The sequence below is a fragment of the Danio rerio genome, chromosome 15 (assembly GCF_049306965.1).
Source record: "Danio rerio strain Tuebingen ecotype United States chromosome 15, GRCz12tu, whole genome shotgun sequence".
Taxonomy (NCBI): domain Eukaryota; kingdom Metazoa; phylum Chordata; class Actinopteri; order Cypriniformes; family Danionidae; genus Danio; species Danio rerio.
Genome location: NC_133190.1, coordinates 7,347,255 through 7,361,790, shown reverse-complemented (window position 1 = coordinate 7,361,790; position 14,536 = coordinate 7,347,255).

The window sequence follows — 14,536 nt, the reverse complement described above, 5'->3', positions numbered from 1 at the left end:
AAGCATGGATGTTAAGGTATTATGGCCAGAGCAATGCTTAGTAGAAGCGCTATTTTAGTATAACAAAATAAATTGAATAATAGTTTTAATACTTAAAATTTTTTTACTTGGTTTTTTAGAATTTTTAGGAACATATAACCAGTGGAAACAAAACAAACAAATAAAAAATAGTAATACATTTATACATAAATATACATTTATGCATAAACACAATATATAATATATATATATATATATATATATATATATATATATATATATATATATATATATATATATATATATATATATATTCTCTCTTAAATCAAATATATCAAATCAAATATATCAAATATATATATATATATATATATATATATATATATATATATATATATATATATATATATATATATTCTCTCTTAAATCAAATATATCAAATCAAATATATCAAATATATATATATATATATATATATATATATATATATATATATATTTTTTTTTTTTTTAAATTAACTTCATCAAAATAAATATAAAATAAGATATAATAAATCGAAGTGCATGTGTCATTTTTTCCATTTTCTCAACTTCTGCTATAGTTTTGAACCATTAATCTTTAGTTGGTGGGTCTTCTTTTTACCATTTCCGGGTTATAGCTTTTTTTCTTGTTGCCAAAAGTATCTTCAATAAATATCCTTGATGGCGGAGTGTACAGTTTTCCAAAAACTGTTCATTCTTGAGCACTGCTAGAATATATGCGCATGGTGTGCCTCTTTTACCCAACAGTTCCTCCAACAAGGATAAGTAGTCCCCGATTGTAATTATTAAATTTTTGGTGTAATAAAAAATCGAATTAATTTTTTCCCAATAAAACTCATGCCAGATTCTTGAGCTTGTTGAGGTGTGTGGGACAGCACATATTTTAACCCATTGGTCTTGATTCAGAAAAACGCCTACTTTTCCATTTTAATCTTATATAGTCTGTTTAGTGTCCTCTAGAATTACTTATTTCTCTATATAATTTAGAAATTGTTTTAGTGATACTTTTCTTGTATGTCTGAATGAAAATCTGAACAAGCTGGAGGTTCCAGTCCTCTTCCTGTATTTCTTTTATATTATAGTCCCGCAACTGTAAGTATCTAAATAGATCTTGGTTTAGATGACCAAACTTATCTTTTTAAGTTTAGAAGCATTACATTCTGCCATCTTTTATAATTGTACAAAATGAAGAGATTCCTAAATATACCCATTGTTTAAATCTATTATTCATTGTTCCAGGTTTAAAATCTGGGTCATAGGCCACCCAATTCAAGATTTGAATTAGTTTTTTTCCTAATGAAGTTCCTTTACCACTGTAAACCAAGCTTTTTAAAGTAAACTGTGTTAGTGGGTTAAGATACTGGATCTTCACATGGAAATAATTTTTTTAATACTTACAAATATTTAAACTTTAAAAAAAAATTGTCTTGAGTTTTTTATTTTAAAAAGTAACACAAAAACACATGTACTTAAGTACATACATACATACATAAATACATACACTGTACATACATACATACATACATACATACATACATACATACATACATACATGTGTTTTGTCAGTTTTAGGGTGTTAGTTAGGGTGTTGGCTAGATAGTGAGTTACAGAGGATTTTGATGATGTTGTAACCAGCAATGTAATTTTCTAAAATATGTAATGGATTGTTTATTTAGAAAAAAAAAAAAATAAAACTATAGTTCATAGCATAGACTTTGGAATAAGTGAGGTTAGTGGCCGTTTAGAAAATAAGTGAGGCAACGGCCTCCTCACAAGCTTTCCCAAAAACACAGTCAGAGAGTTGCAGCTCATCCAGAACGCTGCGGCCAGGATTCTGACCAGAACCAGAAAATCAGAGCACATCATACCTGTCCTCAGGTCCTTACACTGGCTCCCAGTCACATTCAGAATATATTTTAAAGTATTATTACTTGTCTATAAATCACTAAATGGCCTAGGACCTCAATACATTTTAAATATGCTCACTGAATACAAACCTAACAGATCACTCAGATCTTCAGGATCATACACTTAAAAAAATTCGTAAAATTTACAGAAAAATACCAGCAGCTGTGGTTGCCAGGATTTTTCCGTAAAAAAGTATGGAAGTTTTATAGAGCTGTTTAAGTTTAAATAACCTTATTTCATGAACTGATACAACGTTCAGTTAAAAAAAAATTTTAGCTTAGTGCACAAAAATGTAAGTCAATAAATGCATTAATGTGTTCATGTGTGATTGAAATTGGCAAACAGATTTTCACTGCATTACTAACTACACAGTTACATTTAAACAAAAGAAGCTGCAGCATAACATCAGATACTCTCAGTTCATCTTGGACTTGTACACAGACGCTATATCGTCCTCAATGGTAACCCAAAAAACGTTTTACAGTATTTTGCTGTTTTTTTTTTTCATTTTTTTTTACTGTAAAAAATACCAGCAACTGACGTCGCTAGTAATTTACTGTTTTTAACATTTTACATTTGTAAATTCGATTTACGGAATATTTTAAAATTTTGGTTCATTTGAAATCACCATAAAGGAGAACAGACTCTGCTTTAGTTAGGCTCTTTAGCTTTTTTAATTTTGGCTGCTACTAATCCCTCAAGATTTCCAACCATGTTGAGCTCCATACTCCAATTCAGAAGGTGGCAGAAAATGCACCTTAAATTACGCAAACAATTACTTCTTAACAGGTCTAATTACACCATTCATAAAGAAAATGTTCGATCTACGGTAGAACTTAAAAACACACAGACGTAAACAATTAGTTTTTGAATCTCAATAATGGTGACAACCAAAAAAAAATCAAATAAAAAACATCCCAGAACAATACAAAACACTCTACTGAAATATCACCCCCCCACCCCCCCCCCCCCCCCCCAAAAAAATAAAAATAAATAAATAAATAAAGGCTAACAAAGAAATTTTTAGAACAAGCTGCATAATTTATTTATGCTATAACGCATGCTGGGAGTTTTGTACTATGCTGGCACCCAGCATGCTTTGCGGCATGAATGAATTATGCAGCTTTTTTCTTTTTAGCAACCATGGTTGAGGTTCATATCCTGATTCTTGATGTCTATGTGTTAAATGTGCTGCTGGAGCTCTCAAGGTTTTGTGCATAATTATACATTTTTATTTTTTCCTTCTTAATTGTTTTTTGACCCTCAATGTAAAGCTGCAGTATTGATCTAAACAGGATTAATATAAATATATTTGCAATCTCTTTTCATGAATTAACTTACAAAACACTGTAAATTATATCCGTAACAATAAATAACATAGTATAGTTTCTCATCACCTTTCTTGCTGTAACTGATGAGTTTTAGAAACACAATTATAACAACCAGAGAAACAATAAGACAGAAAGATAAAGGTGCAAGAGTCCAATTAATGCAGCCTCTGATCTCCATGATGGAATTTAAATAAACATTTTCTTTAAAAAAAATTAAACCTCTGTTAATTAGCAAATATTCTTGCAGACATGACAGAAATGAAGTCAAACTGTAATCAGTGAAGCTGGTAATGCTGTTTAATGGAGTTGTTTAATCCTTAGTTTTAATTCAGTTAATTTGGTGTGAGGTGGTGTCTATTTTATTTCTTCCTTCAATTTCTTATTCCTTCAGTGATTGTGCTTGTTAACAGCAGGTGTTCATCAGTGTCTAAATTTACTCATTTGTGGTCATTCACTCTGTCTAGTGAAGTAAACTAATTGACTAATTTAGGGACTAGTGAATGAGGGTGTTTGGTACAATTTCAGACACTGTGATTACTTTCTCAAAAACAAAGGTTAGATCTGTTACAGTTATTTTCAGTTTTTTGGTGCAGAAATGAGCTGTTATTCATTTAACAGATTTTCACTGTAGATTGTACAGAATTTTACTGTTAAAATCAAAGACATTATTTTTTTTTACAGAGGATAAACTAGAATTTCCAAGAACTCAGTCAAAGCAGGGTGAATCGGCTTTCAGCTACTACGCCCCTCGCTGCATGAATCTGCTTCCAGAAATGATCTGATGTGCTCCAACATTAGGCACTTTCAAATCAAGACTGAAAACACATCTGTTTAGCTGTGCCTATACTGAATGAGCGCTGTGTTACGTCCAACAGATTGCCCTATTGTGTCTTTCTGTTCCTTTTCATTCTTTTATAGCCTGTTTTAACACATTTTAATCTGTTTTATCTGTTTTTAATCTTTTGTATTATTTGTTTTTTGATTTTCTCATACTTGTCTTTTTTTTTTTTTTTTTGTAAAGCACTTTGAATTGCCATTGTGTATGAAATGTGCTATATAAATAAACTTGCCTTGCCTTTCTTAGGGCCCCAGGAAATACCCCCCCCCCCAAAAAAAAATACCTACAAGTATAAATTATATATAAAACATTGTATTTTCTCATCTTATGTACTATTGTGGGTCTAATAAATAAACGTGTATCATAATTATTATTCATTTATTCATTTATTTTCTTGTTGGCTTAGTCCCTTTATTAATCTGGGGTCGCCACAGCGGAATGAACCGCCAACTTATCCAGCGACTTCCTGCTGTAACCCATCTCTGGGAACGTAATTATTATTTCTGTGCAAATGTATCACCCACCCCCATTAATGGAGCAGTTCAGCAGTCAAATCAGATTTAGTTTTAAAAAAAGGAAACTATTTATTTGTTTATAATTTTTTGTTGTTTTCGTTTTGTTTTGAAGAGATGTAGAAAAAAAATGATTGAGTTTTGTAAGAAAAAGTAAGCAAACCAAACAAATAAGCATACAAACAAACAAATAAATAAATAAATACAAAGGGAGTATATTAGGACTTTTGCAACCCATGGCTGGAATTACTTAGTCAAATCACTAAATCCACCCCTGAGTGTACTATTTGTGCAGTAAACTGTTGGCTGTGATGCATGCTTGGTTCAAATGATAACACGTTGCTTCTTAAATAAGTTTATTTTTTATTTTTTTATTCTTATCTGTTTCTGCTGAAACCAGATAAGATAATGCTGAAATTAAATTCAATATTTTGTCCTATGTGCTAAAATTTGAGGAAGCCTACCAATAGATGGCTTTTGTAAACCTCTGTCATGGATATCTCTGTGTTTGTAAAAGTGATAAAAAGGTATATACAGCATAAAATTGTATGTGAAAGAAAGTGTATGTGTCCTTTTTAGAGTAATGGAGTGTTTAGGGAAGAACGTTTAGATGTATAATCAAGCCCAGATGAGGGCTGTTTACTGTAGACTCATGGCAGATGAGAGCATTAACAGGTAATTGTCTAATCCTTTCAGTCTCTTTGAAATGGGGCTAAAGTTTCATTTGGTGTGGATAATCCTGCCTGGCTGTTTAACTCCAGAGCACAGAATGTGAGGATCAGGCTTTGTGTCTCTGCAGTAGATAGTGTTGGTCAACATACCACATGTCATAACACAAAGCTTCATTCAAGTAACTAATTTGAATAGCAGTTCCATTTTTCCATGCTTTCCATCTTTCAACGATTACATTTTTTATCAATTGCTAACACACTTTGGTTGAATCTTTAGTCAAATTGAACAAATATAAACAAATATATATTAGTATAGCTGTCTGGTGTGACCCTACCGTTAAAACTATTCATGTTGTTTTGACACAATATTCAGTCAATTTACACATTTGTAAAATGCTAAGTTTTTCTTTTCATATAAGCTTACCCCATTACCCATCTTTCTTATGTTTGTTCAAATGCTGAAAAACAGCATGACAGAAAAGAAATATAACTCTAAATATAGGGGAAATCAACAGCTTTACATTGTTTATACAGAAAAAAAACATTAAAATATATATATATATATATATTTTAAAAAGAAAATTTTGACTATTTATTTATTTATTTTTTGCTTGGACTAAATCTATGATAATCCAACAGATGATCAAATGTCTTTCCTAGAGACAGTGGAGGCATAGAGACATTCACCTGAACACTGCAGGTGAAGATCAGGCATGCTCAGGGTTATATCCAGGCATATGAATTGACCATATACTGTATTGTGTGATGTAGACAAGAAATGTGGCAAGTCCTGAAAATCATATTATTTTATTATATTAGAACAATACCTTTTTCTTTTCCTTTTTTTCAAGCTTTTCTTTTTTACCAAAGGGCAAAAGCCTAATGGATTGATGTACTTGATACGAACAGTGCCACTGATACACTCTGCTCCACACTAGCATCATGTCTAGACAGATTATGTCCTCTTGCATCCAGGCCAGCCCGTGCCAGTCCTCCTGCACCCTGGCTCTCGGATGCTCTCCGTGAGCATCGCTCAAAACTTCGGGCTGCAGAGAGAATTTGGCGGAAAACTAAAAATCCTGCACAGCTCTTAACATACCAAACTCTTCTGTCCTCTTTCTCAGCTGAGGTTACTTCTGCAAAGCACACATATTACCATCTGAAAATCAACAATGCCACTAATCCTCCCCTACTTTTTAAAACATTTTCCTCCCTCCTTTATCCTCCTCCTCCACCCGCATCTTTCACACTTACCACTGATGACTTTGCTACTTTCTTTTGCACCAAAACTGCAAAAATCAGTGCTTAATTTGCTGCACCTACAACAAACACGCAAGATACACCACCAACTCCACACACACTCACCTCTTTTTCTCAGCTCTCTGAGTCTGAGGTGTCCAAACTCGTGCTATCTAGCCATGCAACCACCTGTCCACTGTATCCCATTCCCTCTCATCTCTTGCAAGCCATCTCTCCTGCAGACATACCAACACTGACTCACATAATTAACACATCTCTTCACTCTGGTTTATTCCCCACTTCATTTAAGCAGGCTAGAGTAACCCCACTGCTAAAGAAACCCAACCTGGACCATACGCTACTTGAAAACTACAGACCAGTATCCCTGCTTCCATTCATGGCCAAGATTCTGGAGAAAGTAGTGTTCAATCAAGTCCTGGAATTTCTTACTCAAAACAATCTCATGGACAACAAGCAATCCGGCTTTAAGAAAGGCCACTCAACTGAGACTGCCCTGCTCTCGGTCGTGGAGGATCTCAGACTGGCTAAAGCAGACTCTAAATCATCAGTCCTCATTTTGCTGGACTTGTCAGCTGCTTTTGACACTGTCAACCACCAGATCCTGCTATCTACGCTCGAGTCACTGGGCGTTGCGGGCACTGTTATACAATGGTTCAGATCTTACCTCTCTGACAGGTCATTCAGGGTGTCTTGGAGGGGAGAGGTGTCCAACCTACAGCATCTAAACACTGGGGTACCTCAAGGCTCTGTTTTTGGGCCACTTCTCTTCTCCATCTACACACCATCTCTAGGACCAGTCATCCAGAGACATGGATTCTCCTACCACTGCTATGCTGATGATACCCAGCTATACCTCTCTTTTCATCCTGATGATCCCTCGGTTCCAGCTCGCATCTCAGCCTGCCTGTTGGATATTTCACACTGGATGAAAGATCATCATCTTCAGCTGAACCTCGCAAAAACGGAAATGCTTGTAGTTTCTGCCAACCCGACTCTACACCATAACTTTTCAATCCAGATGGATGGGGCAACCATTACTGCATCCAAAATGGTGAAAAGCCTTGGAGTAACGATTGATGACCAACTAAACTTCTCTGACCACATATAACATCAGAAAGATCCGACCCTTCTTATCTGAACATGCAGCTAAACTCCTTGTTCAAGCTCTTGTTCTCTCCAAACTGGATTACTGCAACTCTCTACTAGCTGGGCTTCCAGCTAACTCTATCAAGCCTCTTCAACTGCTCCAGAACGCAGCAGCACGAGTGGTCTTCAATGAACCTAAACGAGCACTCCGCTGCTAGTCCATTTGCACTGGCTGCCAGTTGCTGCTCGCATCAAATTTAAAGCTCTGATGTTTGCCTACAAAGTGACTTCTGGCCTTGCTCCTTCTTATCTGCTCTCACTTCTGCAGATCTATGTGCCCTCCAGAAACTTGCGTTCTGTGAATGAACGTCGCCTCGTGGTTCCATCCCAAAGAGGGAAGAAATCACTTTCGCTCACGCTCAATCTGCCCAGTTGGTGGAATGAACTCCCTAACTGCATCAGAACAGCAGAGTCACTCGCTATTTTCAAGAAACGACTAAAAACTCAACTATTTAGTCTCCACTTCACTTCCTAATCTGCAATTGCCTCTCTGAATATCACACTAACTGTACCCCCCCCCCCCCCCCCAAAAAAAAATACTAATACTACTAATACTTTCCCTCTTAGACTTGACAGACCTGAAACTTGCCTATAGCACTTATTCATTGTTGCTCTTAGTTGTGTAAATTGCTTCCTTGTCCTCATTTGTAAGTCGCTTTGGATAAAAGCGTCTGCTAAATGACTAAATGTAAATGTAAATGCATTTATGTGGATAATACTGTAACACTAAAAGTCATGAGGAAAGCATGTTACAGTGAGTGCTACATGATATCTACACTGTAAAACCAATAAAGTTAATTTAATTCAAACCATTTGAGGAAACTGATTGCAACAAACCATTTAGGTTAAAAAAACTAACCTATATGAGTATTGTGAACTTAATCCAAGTTGAAGTAATGAGATATTTAATTAACTTATTACTTTACACTGAGTTCAAAACTCTTCAAATGAGTAGAACTAACTTTCAGTCAATTTTAAGTTAACTACACTCATTTGATTTGATAAAGTTGACTGTTGGGTTTTACAGTGTATGGACCTATATCTAGATCTATATCTGTGCTACCATTTGTGCTATATAAGTTTCATTACAGGTTCCATGTAGGTTCTAGCACTTAGAGTAAATTAATTCCTATGAGCTAAAAACACAGAAGAACCCCTTTTTGATCCTATTTATGATCATATGATGATTATGTAGAGTTAATTTTCAAAAACAGATGACCACCATTTTTCAGTTTTACAGAAATCATGTTTTTTGCAGTTGTACTTGTCAATTCTTAATGTATGAAACTCAAGTTCTGAAAATGACAACAAAAAATCCAGGTTCAGTAATTTAAATAAATTGTGTTTTTTAAATGTAATCTTAAATGCACAAAAACATGATATCTGAAAACAGAGTAATTGTTTTTGCAACTAAACTCTCAAATAAACTGACAGTTTCAGTTTACTATAATTTCTATGTTAAGCTGCTTTTACACAATCTACATTGTAAAAGTGCTGTATAAATAAATGTGAATTGAATTCGATTGACATTATATTCCCATCATTTTGCAAAAGAATTAACATGGATGTCATTTAATCAGTCCAAACGTTCTTGTTTTGTTTTAACTACGGTAACCAAAAATAAATCATTTCCTAACTGTTAGAAACTACTAAGATCAGTAAGAAATCCTAGAAGCACCAGCTTGACACTTGTTCACACAGATCTTGTCTATTGTCTATTAACAATCAGTCTGCAAACCTCATAAAAAAGGTGCAGGGTTTTGTGTTGTTCTTTGCCAGCATGTATGGAGTGGCTATGTCTTAGACTCCAATAGATGTACTGTATTTCCTGTAATATTGACAGTATTTGTTTTTTACAGTTACTGCTTACACACATTGTCAAAGCAATGTCACCTTTTTTCCTTTTTTTTTTTTTTAATTCTACACACAATTCCCAAAACTGCACACAAAATGCAAAATGCCTCACATTTTCTTCTGCTTTAAAAATGCCATAAACACTCATGGGATTAAGCGTCCTCTGCCTGCAGAAGCGTCATGCAGGCTGAGGGTTGGCTAACACACGCTTTACAGCACCAGGCTGAGAAGAATTCCTCTATTCTTTTATAAAGGAATTTAGCATTCAGAAAAGGTGAGTATGCAGTAGGTACAAAACTACAAATTGTGGATGGGTGGTAAGCCAGTTTTATTTACAGTGTTTTCCAAATGCTTACACAAAATCGTTTCATGTCACACAATTTCTAAATCATCTCACTCAAAATGCAAAACTACACAGCAAATCTCCAAAACCATGAGCTATCAGCCTTGAACAAAGTTTTTAATTGAACAAAACACTTTTTTTTAAACTTTACCATGGATGGAGATTGAAGAATGATTCAAGTAAATTTTCAACGGACACACAGTCAACGGAGCTACAAGCTTTAATGCTAATCAATGAATAGTTTAAGTGAGTGACGATTAAGCAGTGTTGATTTTATATATATGAAAATGTCAAAATTGTACGTAGGTTCAAAAGAGAACTAAGCAAGAGGATATGGAAACTCAGAGTGAAAATACACAACGTTCAAAACATGCACCAGTCCCTACTGAAAAAAAATGTTGATTATAGTTAGAAAAGGAACGTCTTTGTACTTTTAAGTTATCAGTATGGTTATCAGTATGCCAATTCATTTTTTGGTTCAACAGCTTCACAAATTAGTCAGTGATCATTTAAGTTGTTTAAGATGCGGCAGCAAAAGTAGCAACCAAACAAGTTGCATATAATTTTTTTTTTTTTTTTGGTAGAAACAAAGGAAAAAGAAAAAAATAACTAGTAGACCATTTGTGTATATGGTTTTTATTGTTTGTTTCAGTTTCCTTACATAGTGTTTTTTTTTTTATTTATTTGTTTTTTTATATAAGCTCTTACAGGTCAATTTCCAGAAGTTTGTGTAAATGCTGCTCTCAAACTATGAGAATCACCAATGGAATAGCCAATTCTTTATTGAACCAGGCAGCTACAAATAGCATAGTTCCCACTACAACAATAAAGAGACAAAGGAATAATAATGTTGGGACCACTTTCAGTTCAGGGGAAAAATAAATAAAAAATTTAAAACTACGTCAAAAATTCAATTGGAAGTATGAGAAGATGGAAGATAGCCGGGGCATTGGTCAAACCAAACAGAAGGACCCGGTATTCAAAGTGCCCCGTAAGGGTGTTGAAGGCTTCCACTCATCCCCCTCCTGAATGCAGATAAGGTCATAGGCATTACAGAGGTCCAGTTTATTGAAGACCCAGGCTCCCTGCAAGAGTTGAGAGACATACCTATTCTTAACCGTGATGTCATTCAGCCCTTGATAGTCAATTCATGGATGAAGGAAGCCATCCTTCTTCCTAATAAAGAAGAACCAAGCACCTACAGGAGATCAGGAGAGGTGGATAAGGCCAGCTTTAAGGGATTTATTGAAATACTTGTCCATTGCCACGCTTTCAGGACTATAAAAGAATACAAGTAGAGAAGGGCCTAGGAGGAGCTCTATGCCACAATTATCGGGTCAATGCGTAGGCAAAAAGGCAGCCTGGAACTTGCTGAAGACCAGACACAGATCAAGGTATTCCACAGGGACCCCTGGTCAGATCTGCTGTCTTCACCTGCAAAGTAGGGCACACAGAAACAGGAAACTGGGCAGGAGCAATACAAGAAGCAAGACAAGAATCTAAAACAGAACAGAATTCCCAGATCAATCCACATGAGGGCCATGCTGCACCAACCAGAAATGTCCCAAAACTATGGAAGCAGTACAAGTATCAAGAACGAACAGCATGGTAACCTCACAGTGATTGCCCGAGACAACAAGACTTATCGGGGGGATTGTATAAGAGCATAGGAGACATCAAGGGAATGGGCAGAGATGGGCTGAGGGAGAGGAATTGCTGGAATACCCCATTGGATGGCCACCGAGCTGTCCATGCAGTTACCTTTAGCTATTAAATCGAACAGGGCTCAGGAACAGGCATTAGTGGAATCCCCAAATTGGACTAACACTGGCAAGAGGGGGACTGCAAAAGGGGAATAGCAACCACCAGGATTCCCCACCTCACTGGTGAGCTTTGGCTTTTGCTGGGCAGACAATGCTGAATTGCTACAATAAAGGCATAAACCCCAAGCCAGTCAATGTTGTTTCTTCTGGGATGTTAAATGCAGGCGTCCCACTTGCTTGGGTTCAAGGTCAGGTGCAGCTGCAAATGTAGAAGGTGAACAAGTGTCTTTCATCTTACCAGAGGAACGAGTTAGCTCCTGCTGGGGCCAGAAACTTAGACAAACCATGATGCAGAAAATTTCATTTATTTTCCTCAGGGAGATTCAGGCGGATTCCCTTTGCAGACTGCCATGGCAGCATCCTCCTGGTGGTTCCCTCCTAGAAAGTAGAGACAGAAAGAGCAGTTAGCCAACATCACATGTCCTGCTGTACACATTTACGGCTTGGCTTGCCAAGAGGAACTGACTAACCAGAGGTGACCCGGGACTGTCTGCCCCCTTGTGCCCCTTCCTTGGGTGGCTTTCTTTGCCTGCCGCTGCCTCCTCCTCTTTCTTCTCCACCAAGGCCCTCTCAAAGAGTCTATGGTGCTCATGTGCTTACAGAGGGCCCAGGTGAAGTGTGCAGAATTTATCTGAGGTTAAAGTTTCATGACACATAAAGTGTGCCACCTTCCGGCAATACTCTGAAGAATGTGCATTCTTCATCTGCATTAGAGACAGATAGACAGACAGACAGAAACTTTTAGGATCAAATCTACTGCCAGTCATGTGGTTCCAGGGAAATAACATGCATACTCATGCAATGTAATGGCTGTCCATTGACCTCCCTGCGTATCAGCACCATGGCAGTGCTGGAAAGGCAACAGGATGCCCGGCTGCAAGGTCGTGTAGTTCCTGGTTCTCTTCTGACAACGCTAGCAGAGAGACTAAGGGAACTGTCGGGTGAGTGGACAGCAGCCACCGCAGTTCCTGGGTCACCTTTTGGTACTTTGCTTTACCTATGGCCTCCTTCCAGGCCAAGACAGAGGGCTCGGCATGCTGCTACAGGTGCCTGTGTCCTCCGACAGCCAGGCACTGCACATGGCATCTTCCGCGTGTCCACACAGCCAGAAGCCAGCAAGAGCCAAAGCTTCATCTTCAACCTCTGAGTTTGCTCTTGTGACAGGTGCGGCAAGAGCAGACTACATGTTGAGGTAGAGTACACATTCGGCCATGACCGTTCAAGACAAACGCTGTGGGGGAAAGAGACCCAAACGCCATGTGGAGGAGGCCAAATCGAGGTGCAAAGGCATTCACTTCCGCGTCATGCTGCTGGTACCCTACTTAAAAGGGGAAGACACCCACTGTGCCAAAGATGTGTAACCGTTACCTTCAAATCCTTCCACCATGGATGTCCCAAAAACAGACTTTTTGATTTCAAAGGAACCATAACCATTAAACGGCATCATTTTGGCAGCTTCACTGCTCCAACCTTTGCTCAGCTTTTTTGCTGTGGGTGTGTGCAACTGCCAGGACTAAACCAAGCCAGGAATCAGTCATCCTTACCCTTTTCTGGGTATGTTTCAGAGATACGCTGGGACTAGTGCTGGCCGGACTGCATGCACCGCCCCCTTTTTTGTTTCACCCCGCCAGACTACTAGCCCACCAACCACCCCCGCCTCTGGGTGAGGTGGCAGGGGGGCGCAGGCCGAGAGCGAGCAGGGATAAACCCAGGGGCAGGCGGGCAGACAGGTGCAGCGGTAGACACGCACGGGGTCAAACCGAATGGTCCATTTGGGTCTCCCACAGATAAAGGCGGGAAAGGTTGTGTGCGGAGAGACAACCCCCCTGTAAGCATGCCCAAAGCAGGGAAGGGATCAACCTCACCCATAGAAGCCCACCTCGACAGCCTTACCCTGGGTTATCACATGAGCTCCAATCGACCAGTGGGTGGACCGCCAGAACCTAAGTTCGGGATTTCACGCGTCAAAATCCTGACTGCAGGTCAGAGACAAACAGGGTCAGGCACATACCTCCAGGCATGGGACATCCTGATACCCAAGTCAGGAAAGGGGACCTCCCGGTGGGCAAGGCCTGGCGTTGAGCATTGTCTAAAAGCGAGTTCCCCCGGGGAGCTTTCACCCTTCCTGATCTTGTCCCTGGCTGCCAGGGGCCCCTGCTTCTGGAGCATTTCATCCATGCTTAAACTGAGACTAACTCTGGCTGGAAAATCATTACCTCCTCCTGGGGAAAACGCTCCTATTCGGGGTGGAGCTGGATGAACACACCGCTCTTCAGCAGTGCCGGGGCACCCCACACTTAAGCCCCGGAACAAAGATTTTGATAACCGTGCCAGCCATGTGCCAGCCATGTGTGCTGCTGTTGCCCCCACAGCCAAGGGGGCCCCCACAATTAGTGGGAATTGCTTGCATACTCGCTGGCCAGCTTGCCTCGCTGAGGGCCCTTGGAGAACATGAGTTTCCCTTCCAAGAGGGCCTGCCACAATTGACGGGAATCAGACATTCTTTCTGGGGCCGCTCTGTATGTCTAAACACCCTGGATAAAGGCCCTTTCCAGAGCCAAACCAGCCGCCACAACTAGTGGGAATCAGACACTCTTTTCTGGGGCAGCTCTGTATGTCTGAACACCCAGGATGGGGCACCCTTTTAGAGCCAAACCAGCCACCACAACTAGCGGGAATCAGACACTTTCTGGGGCGTCACACGAGCTCCAATCGGCTAGTGGGTGAATCAGGCAGAAGACTGCCACACACAAGTCCGCAATTTCACACGTCATTAAAATCCTGTCAGCAGGTCAGAAATAAATGGGATCAGGCACGTACCTTCAGGCAC